The sequence below is a fragment of the Ruditapes philippinarum genome, unplaced genomic scaffold (genome assembly GCF_026571515.1).
Source record: "Ruditapes philippinarum isolate M1 unplaced genomic scaffold, ASM2657151v2 ctg4036_1_1_1_1, whole genome shotgun sequence".
Lineage (NCBI taxonomy): Eukaryota > Metazoa > Mollusca > Bivalvia > Venerida > Veneridae > Ruditapes > Ruditapes philippinarum.
Window position 1 is genome coordinate 48,729 of NW_026853777.1, and position 8,414 is coordinate 57,142.

The following is an 8,414-nucleotide window of genomic DNA, read 5'->3' on the forward strand; positions in this document are numbered from 1 at the left end:
CAATGAAATTTTCAGTGTCAGTGTCAGTTCTAGTCCGACGTGCTATTTTCAATGTTACTCAATGATAATAGGCGGGGTATTCTGATAACGAACAATCACAACTTTTCGGATAAATAATAATCATGGAGTATTCTGAGTGAAAATGGAAGCAGTGCATGAAATTCCAAATGACACCTTAAAAACTGAAAAATGAACTCTTTTTTTTCCCCGACTTTCCCGTTCATAGGCTTTGCATTATTTCACATTATTTTAAGGTATCCAAGAACCATAAAAAACTTTAAATGAGATGGTCAAAAATGAATATTTTAATTCTAAATAAGTGACGTTCTAATGATATGACAGGGAAGAATATTTTGTTATTTGTATAAAGAATAATTAGTATGTAAGTATGTAAGTAAAGTATCTATAACTATTTGTAAGCATTCACTTTGACATCTTGAATACAAGGTACACTATAGCTGTACAAATTGTGCACCAGGTGTTTCATATTCAATTCTACATTTAATATACATTGCATGCAGTACCTTTAAACTTGATTGTTAAGCTCTGCCTACTTAGTGTACTGACCATTTGACTTCATATTGTAAGACAGTCTTAGAAATAAACTCATAGTATCAACATCTTGTATTTTCTGCATCCACACCAAATACACAAACATAGAACACAAGGCTTTTTGTCATATATGTTGCAGTCACAGATTGACTGCACTTTCCGTTACTTAGGTGTCCTTTCGCTTAAATGAGATATGTTCCGGCGCTCTCGAAATTTTTTTGGATTTCGGTTGCATGCTGGGTAAGTGAACTGACAAGACGCATTTTCCAGTGCTGCAGAATTGAACTTTATATTTTATTTAAATTTGTTAAACTACTGCTAAGTTAAGGTGATAAGATGGTCTAGGTGTTTGAACCAATACTTACTAAAGACCAGATATATGACAGGGGCCTTGTAAAGACTGAAATCTATTTAATATCACTCTGTAAATCTAATTGGTTGGCCTTTCAGTTGAAATATATTGAGGTTTCAACAGGTGAAGTTATGCTTACAAAAATTAGAAATATGTAAACATGAAAGTTTTTGTTTCCACAAGTTTAACTAGTTCTGGCTTCCAAAACTTTATAAGCCGCTTTTTAACATTTTTGTTTTTCATCAGATGCGGCATTAAAGTTTTGGATTAGACCCGTTACGAAACCTAACCAGAATAACCTAAGTTGATTTATTCTTGTTTTTCACTTGCAAATACACTTGACCCGATCAATTCTTGTGCATTTTACGGTAAAACAATTATTTAAATATCGTTCTATACCAATTCAAGTAATAAAATATTAATACCGTCATTAAAATTGCCTATTTAACTGTAAAACATCAATTTTCGCCGACTACAGTCGGCCATGACATTCAAGTGTCACGCGAGATCTCGTATGACGTCATTCGCGGGAACAGATTTGAATAGAGTTGTGTACTATATTTAGAACATTTTGTTGACATGATTTCGATATTTTTATTCAAGATAATGTTTTTTTTTATTTTCATAAATTTTTTAGTATTTAAATATGATTTTATTGAATATAACAGTCAGTAAATAACCTTTTTCAACATCTTAAAAAAAAGTAATCTATAAAAATATTGGAGGCACATGGGTTCATAAAGGTCAATCTCGTAATCACGTGGTCAAACATTTTGGCAATATGGCGGCCAAGTGCCGAAATTTTTACCTGTCGGAAACTATTACGTAGTTTATGTTCCTAATAAGATTTTTATTTGTCCATCCTTGGCTTATCAACAGATTATATATCGTTTTATCAAGGTATACTTCACTTTACTTCGTGGCATGTTCGATAAATAAATACGAGCGTGTCAGATTCCTGGCACGATTATTGGTGGACTTTCCCTACGGGGTTATCTTCAGCGTTCACGTCATGTCATATATATAAACGGGTACGCTGAAGACCTTAAGCTAAAGTTTAACTAGTGGATTCCCAGTTATTGCATGAAATAAACCAACTCAAGTCTTTTCCAATCATTGTAACAGGCAATTTTGAATTTGTACAAAAGATCTGTGTCACTAAAATTCTAAATTTCATCGTGATTTATGCATATCCGAGTAATAGTCCACTTTTATGTCCGCCATGTTTGTTTATCTTCACGACAGATAATTTGAGTTTACTAGAGCATGGGAACGAAAAGGGTCGTTTTGGTGATATGGCTGACACTATAATAATGATATTTGAAAATGTGAATTTCTTATAGAATAATTAAACTAACCACTTGTCACAATTAATCACATTTTATTCTCGTTGCTATGCTCTCACCATCGGAAATTGTAAGAAATACACTTGTATGTCACTTACAATTACACTGGGTAGAGACCACTAATTTTGAGACCACTAAATTCCAGAAAGTGGTTTATGGTAGTTAAATGATGGTTTACAACCAAAAAATGTAAACTTTGAAGTATTTTGTGTATAGGCTATGTCAATAATATTATTTCTTGTTTAAAGACTGATTAATATGAAAAAGGCAAAGCCTCAAAGCGAGCTCGATGTACTTTTAACGTGAAATAGTATGAAATAATCGCTCAATTTTATTTTAAATTTTCCGTTTTAAAATTGTCATTCGGTATTTTATGCACTGCTTCCGTTTATTCTGGTTCCCTCCTATTAAATGAATAAAAATAATGTATTTTATCATTTGTGCTACGTGAATTACTCTAATTTACTGGAAGAAAGAAGGAATCGGCTCGAATGTTGTTTCGAGTGCGTGTGACGTCACACGTACTGTGTTAAATATTTTTTTCTGTTGTTGTTGTTGTTGTTTTTTTTGGAAAAAGATATCAATTCTGAGTGAATATGCACAAAGAATTAATATCTATTTCCATTCTAACACGTCAAGAAAAAATATAATTATTATTATAATGTTGGACTTTATGTTTGGATGGTTAAATTTGTTTTCGCCTCAGAGTTTCCAATAGAAACGTTCTTTAAAGGCTGTTCCAGTGGTATGAAAAATAAAGGCTGTTCCAGTGGTATGAAAAAAAAAACTGTCGTTAAATCTTACGTGAATTTGAAAACGTTGATAAAACTTTGTTTGTTTATTTTATTTCACTCTTTATTTTTTCAAACGAAATAAAGATTATTTAAAGTGAAATAAATGTAAAACTTAACACTTTTGCGACATTAAAATAGCGTACTTGATTTGATTGTTTTGCACGTGCTGTTTGGCGCTACATTGTGACGTCACGTAAACAATACTTTAAACGTCTGTACAGCGTTAACGACTGAATAAAAGATATTGGTGTTCAGATTCATTTTCTTAGTTAGACCATTTCTTTAATTCTAGATAGATTTCACATCAAAATTCGACAAAAAATTGTTTTAATTTATCAGATTTTTCAAACAAAATGGCGCCCTCAATGTGAAAATACACAGGGAGATAATAAGAACGGCGAGTGCATTGTTGTCGGGCCTTCTTTGTTTATATAGAAAAAATTCTGATAGTGTTATCTAATGTTTTGTTTGTTGAAAAAAGAGGAGGTAAATGTACATTTTATGAAATCCAGCAAAACCTATGTACGGGAAAAGTCGGTTAAAATATTCGTTCAATTTTCATTTTACATTTTCCGTTTTAAAACTGTCATTCGATATTTTATACACAGCTTCCGTTATTCTGGTTCCCTGTCCAATTATGGTTCTCATAGAAAAGCGCAGGTGACCAGTCTACACATCCGTTTTCAGTCAGAATTCCTCAGTTTTTATCGTTATCTTGTAATTCGAAAAGTTGCGATGTGTCCAATTCGGTACTTCGGACGAAAGTTTTCAAAACCATCACTTAGCAGGTACTCGCGTTACCGTAAAGCTCGCTTTGCGAGCAGGCCCTTCGGGCCAGCTCGTCGAGCTCGCTATAAAAATGTAAAAATAAAGGTATCCCATGTACTGTACTGGTCGGAGAGATAACTCCGACGCATAGATAACCCCGACACTTGATAAATATAATTGTTATAACTTTGTTTTTCAACAAACAAGCACATGGTCACCTAAAAGTATAGGAGCAGGACAGAATGGGATGATTTTTTTATAATTTGGTAAACTTTTTAATGTTTTTCAAATAACCTAAACTTTTCATAGGCAGAACTGCTTCAAAACGTTCTTTTTACTAAATTACAATAAGGTAGTTAGAATTGTATTGACCACAGGCCACTGGCTTGGGAAAGATTTTTGAAAAATTGTTTAAATATTCACAAAAACTAGATAAAACATATAAAATGTAAAAATAAATTATTGATGCAGATTTTCCAGTCATTTTTTACTTTAAAAATTAAGTGTCGACTTTATCTACTGTTGTGGGGTAAAAATACCATGTTTTGTATACCTTTTTCAGGACCTTAAAGAAGTACCAGATTCCATTTTCATACATAATTTTTGTAGTATAATTAATGTAAAGTCTTTGAACTGAAGTTTGTTTAGGTGGTTCAATATTTAAAATATACAGGAAGATAATTAAGATATTGCAAAAAATATGTGATTTAGTGTCGGAGTTATCTCTCCAACCAGTAGACCTGTATGATATGGATTTATTTTTGAAATTCCTGAACAAAGATTTCCCTAGCACAAACCACAGGTGGCAGTATCAGTGTTTGGACACCCCACCCCTATCTGCCCCTGGACCCCTACTACAACCCTGAAAAAAAAAATTCAACACTCTAAGGCTTACTAAAAGGTACCAAATACAAAACCACCGATGAAATTATATAAAAAAAAAAAAATTCCACTATCAAAATTATAGTCTATAACTATAATTTTGATAGTGGAAATTTTTTTTTTTTATATAATTTCATTAATGAAACCTATGTTTCATTTCTGACAAAGTGCTTGAATATTATAATCCACAATATAATGAAACCTGTAGAGCTCTCCGACATATCTGGCCACCAATAATATTCCAAACAATTTTAATGTGGACAAAATCATGGTCCAGCATAAAGACTGATATATTTTAATGTGTAAAGCAGTTAAGGAGTATTTTATGCATGTCACCATCACCACTTCATTGTTAACATCTTTGGTGCACATACTGTTTGGTGCAGTACTGGGCTCACTTGCCAGTGGTCCTGTGTTACTGGTTTTTGTTTTGGGATGCATTCATCAAATGTCACGCTTCCTTGTTGATCTATCTTTTCGTTAAACTTTTGAAAATTGGCCGTTTTTAGAATAAAATGTGCTCCTATTTGCCACTTGTGATGCTGTTTGTAGTTGAAGGTGTTTAGCTCCCTCTGTGACAGGATTGTTTTTAACTTCTTACTTTTATGTTGTTTTTTCTTCATCTTCTATCTATCCTAAATAGGCAGTTGGAAATGCACAATTTCAACTGAATTTGTATTCTAGACTTAACCAAACTTGGAACTATTCATTAGTAAATGATTTCAGTATCAAGTTAATAAAGCAGAGCAGGAAAACATTAGGGTCTAGACAAACCATTGGAACATGCAATACTAACAATGCCTTTAATTTCATATTATTGTACCTGGCAGCCTAAGCTAAAATTTTAAACAAATAGCTTCATCACTATGTGCTTCATTTCATTGTTGTTTTTATTTGTTTGGGTCGTCAGACCAAACAAATAATGGTAGCGAAATTTCAGAGTCTAATGCTGTTAATTGCAAATGCCGAAAGTAGTCCACTTTTTTGAAGCGGTTACTTCCCTTTATATGTACACTAACGCCGAAAAATTCCGGGGAGGTCACTGCGTAAAGATGGTCAAAGACAGGCACATTAATTTTCAAGCAAAATAATTCCCGAATGGTCGAAGATTTGTAATATTGTTTTATTGTATTTTCTGATCGAAAATAAGTATATACAAAGCGGACATTCAATCTCTGACACAGAAGTTTACGACAAACCTAACAACAAGTAGTTCTCAAAACAGCTTAAAACTAGCTATTTAAAAGAAAGAAATATTTTTATTTTGTTACAAGTATCCAACAAATTACAACGCATTCAAAGTTTAAAAATAGCGTTGGCTTATAGAATTGTCAATAAATGCACAATCACAAATTACGCGGATGAATATGATTTGATCAATGAAAATACTATTTTTAGCGATATCGATTACCGAATACTACACAAACCGAGTAATGGAATATATAGATTCTACATGTTGAACTGTTTGGGCGAGAAGATTTTCGCTAAATTATTTACTTCAATTTTAAACAACAGGTTTATCCTGAACAAAATACCTCGAAATTAATAAGGATTACAAACCCGAAATGCAATGGAAGTTCTAAATTAAGAATGACTTGATGTTATTCAGACATTGTTTGTATAACTTCTCCGTGGTGTAGGGGTAACGCCCTCGCTTAGTGAGTAAGAGGTCTGGAGTTCAAAACCCAGTCGAGGAAACTTTTTTTTTTAAATTCTTTTTTAAGTGTCTTTGTTAAGGAAGTAGCCATGATATGCAAGGATAAACTGTAGCTGTCGTAAAAAATGAACATAAATGATATTTTGATGCAACTCTAGTTATGCAGAATTCCGTATGTATCAAACTCTGGTGCCTTGCAAAATGAATTATAATACATAAAAATAAACTTATACAGGAAAATACATACAGATATACAGTACGATTTAGATTGCAAAGATCAGAAAATACCACAGAACTTGCAGCCCTTTGATTCTTTATAATATACATGCTAATAGTAAGCTCCAGGATTATTTACATCTGTGTTAAACAACAGTTAAAGTCGTTACAAGCCCTAATTTAGAATAATATGGTTTTCTTCAGGCCGTTCACATATAAATTCACCGTGGCTGAAGGGTTTACGCGCTCGCTTAGGAAGCGAGAAGTCTGGAGTTCAAATCCCAGTAAAGGCAACTCATTTTTTTCAAATTGTTTAAGTCAAATAAACATTGGATTGAATATCAGTGTTGCAATTAGTCTAATATATAGCCAATTTACTACAATTAAACCGCTGGAAAGCATTGGTGGCACTATACATATAATCTCACAACCTGCACCTTTCTTACATTCTGAGACCCAAACAAATTCAGCGCCTTCTGTGCTTTGATTTTTCTGGTTCTTCAACTATATTTCACTGTGTTAAAGACAAACAGAAACAAAACTGTTTTAGCTATTGCCATAGGTGTAAGAGATGTTCCACCTTGCATCATCTCTCATTAACAGACTTACCCTAAAGTTGGCCAAAATGGGTTGGCAATGTTTACCTTTCACTTTTTTTTTTTAAAACTGCTCTCAAATTGTCACTTCTTTTCCAGGTTTTATTAATTTCTATAAAAAAAAACTTTTATAACAATTTTGATTTTTGATATTCAATGTACTTAACACAACATTTTAACTCTCAATATTATGATACAATTAAACTGAAAGAGGCCAAAAGCTCTTTAACCCATTGCTTCATGAGCATTTTGTGAAAAATGGCTGTTTTCATTGAAAAGTCACCCGTTACAAGTTCAAATTGCTATAATACTATAAAAACTGCTTCAACACTAATCAAACTTGGCACAAATGTTGACTGGACCATTGTCCTTGCAACAACATGCTCAGACTTAAATTTTCTGTTACCATGGCAACGAGGGGACATCTCAAAATTGCCAAAAATCACTATTTTGCGTTGATTTTTTCCATCAAAATTGATTTCAAAGTGCTGCAACTTATCAATGGATTGAGATAGAGTCAAATGCTTTTCAGCGTTGGTTACACGTTACCTTATGATCAATCTGGGGTCATTTACAGCCTCTCACAAGTCCAAAATTTTTCTTGGCGATGAGGGGGACTCCGCCCCCCTTCAAACCCCCCAAACAGAAGGGGGCACATCCCCCTTCTGGCAACCCCCTGATGTATCTTTTGTTGGGGGGCCGCGCCGAAAAAGAGGTCAATTTTTTTAAACAACATTTCTCAAACAAAAACAAGTGTTTGGGGCCTAAATAAGGCAATTTTTCATCATTTGAGACAACAAAAAGGGGGGGGGGGGTGAAAAAGGCGTTAAAAGGCGTGTATATGAAGTAATGGGTTAACTGAAAATGATGAAAATACTTGAAATTACCCTAAATCGCGTTTTTTCATGTTTAAACATGGCCTGTCATATAAATTTGAAGAAAAATTGTTGTTTTGTAGATTTTTTTATTTTTTTCATTAACCCATTGCTTCATGAGCATTTTGTGAAAAATGGCTGTTTTCATTGAAAAGTCACCCGTTACAAGTTCAAATTGCTATAATACTATAAAAACTGCTTCAACACTAATCAAACTTGGCACAAATGTTGACTGGACCATTGTCCTTGCAACAACATGCTCAGACTTAAATTTTCTGTTACCATGGCAACGAGGGGACATCTCAAAATTGCCAAAAATCACTATTTTGCGTTGATTTTTTCCATCAAAATTGATTTCAAAGTGCTGCACTTTCTC

General features: G+C 33.3%; 1 protein-coding gene across 5 annotated transcripts in view; it reads right to left on the minus strand.

Moving 5' to 3' along the window:
• Positions 1–2,375, minus strand: part of LOC132737854 (coiled-coil domain-containing protein 87-like) — a 31,374-nt gene extending 28,999 nt beyond the window's left edge. For all 5 annotated transcript variants that reach the window (XM_060725219.1, XM_060725218.1, XM_060725217.1 and 2 more), the window contains exon 1: positions 2,263–2,375. The gene's annotated coding sequence lies outside the window, so the exon portion shown is untranslated. The remainder of the gene's footprint in view (positions 1–2,262) is intronic.
• Positions 2,376–8,414: the final 6,039 nt, after the last annotated feature.